The sequence below is a fragment of the Echinococcus granulosus genome (assembly GCF_000524195.1).
Source record: "Echinococcus granulosus chromosome Unknown EG_S00143, whole genome shotgun sequence".
NCBI lineage: Eukaryota > Metazoa > Platyhelminthes > Cestoda > Cyclophyllidea > Taeniidae > Echinococcus > Echinococcus granulosus.
The window spans coordinates 160,584-162,345 of NW_020170523.1; the positions used below are offsets into that span (position 1 = coordinate 160,584).

Consider the following 1,762-nt stretch of genomic DNA (forward strand, 5'->3'; position numbering starts at 1 on the left):
GGGAGCCATTTGGAAGCAGATGGGGATGGGAAAGAGGCTCACGCAGGTGTGCGGCATTAGGAGAGGGGCCTCGATTTAGGGTTGTTGAAGTTTTTCATCAGTTGCGATTGTTGCAGCGTGGAAGGGTATGCAACACATAATGCTTCCTTGCTTTGCGGCGCAAAGTGTATCGACCAAAGTGATTGGGTGAGCTCAGTGTCTGACCTACTTGAATATCCAAACAATGACCCAAGTTGGGGTTGAGCCGCTGCAGGCTCGTTTTGTCAGCAGTTGGTGATTATCTGAGTACTCGTCATCTTTGCCTGCGATGTGGTAGGGGCTTAGGGATACGTTGGCAAATGTCCTTCGTCCGTTCGGTGACGAGTTGGTTAAAGGTAGTGCAGCATTCGTGTGTCATGGTGTTCCAGTTATGGCGGTCTCTATGGTGGGCAAGAATAGGCAGTGGAAATGGTGTGCAGAGTTTCAAGTGTCCTCAGATGTGGTGAGGCGTGAGAGTATGACACTGTCTGTGGGTTTAGCACACGCCTAGGTGTCAAGCCTTTCCAATCATGGAGATATAACCCTAGTATGCTAATGCAGGACCTGTTCATTTTAATTCACCTCGTTGGCGAAAGACGATGAGAGAATACGAATCTCGTGATGAATTAGACGCTAACTGCCCCTTAAGGAAGGCTTGCAACTTGACATGGAATAATCTTGACCACCGCAGCCATTTCTTAATTCTACCGATAAAAGATGCTCTCATCTTCTCACTCTACACATTCCAAGGTAATAAACGTCAAAGCAGAATACATAAATGTCGAATCCGTTGCAATGAGACAGTCCTAACTGGATAATCTTGTTAGGAATTAAAGGAAGTCTTGAGTCTCTAAAATGCTGATAAACTAACTTGGATGTGACATTGCTCAAGTAAAAGAGTTGAATTAAACTCCTTCTGCAACGATTTGGGAACTTTATACAAAATTAAAAGGTGTAGTCAGGCAATAGTTTGTTTGATTATTGACGAAATATCAGCTGTTGCTATAGGTAATAAGAGCGTGGAACATAAACCTGCTGTAATAATATAGTTTAATGTGTCAAAAATTTTCGGATATTGCTGCAAATATTTCAGTCAGAAAATGATTTGAGCCAAAAGGAATTCCCTCCATTTCAAGTTTCAGCATCCGTAGATGATCCTTCAAAACAAGTTCAACCGGCCTAGTTATCGAATCCATCAACTACAAGCCCTGCCCCTTCACGCATTCAGAGGAAAATTAGGCTTAATCGTCGGCATATATACCTTAATTGGAAGGGCACACTGGTCAGGACATTCCCTATATTTTGTACTTTGGTGGACTTTGGTCAAGCTCTCACACAAGAATACCCTTCATTACTCCAAAGCTCTGTCCATCAAACAGAGAGGATACGCAACGCAAAACATCCCGTGTAAATGTACAAGAGATGTGCACTTATGACCTCGATACAAACTGAGAGCCTTCTTTTTACTGTAACGCAATTTCACCTCTACATCACCACTATCCTCCTATTTTTGTCTCCTGTGTAGTGGCTGCTCGAATGACCAGTGTGGCAGTGTAAAATTGCTAGTTAAATGAGCTAAGGAGAAATTTTGGGCGAAATGGAAGTGTACGGTGCCACATTGGGACACCAAAACCTTTGCCGCATGGCTAATCACTTTATTTCTCCAGTGTCAGTAGCCCTAGATACTCGTTTAGGGGTCATTATTTGTGCTGATTTTAAAGTGAACTGAGACATAAATAAATAT

General features: G+C 42.9%; 1 protein-coding gene across 1 annotated transcript in view; it reads left to right on the top strand.

Annotated features, from left to right (window-relative positions):
- Positions 1-1,762, top strand: part of EGR_09337 (oxalate:formate antiporter) — a gene marked incomplete at both ends in the record, with an annotated part of 13,094 nt that overhangs the window by 7,315 nt on the left and 4,017 nt on the right. The window lies entirely within an intron of this gene.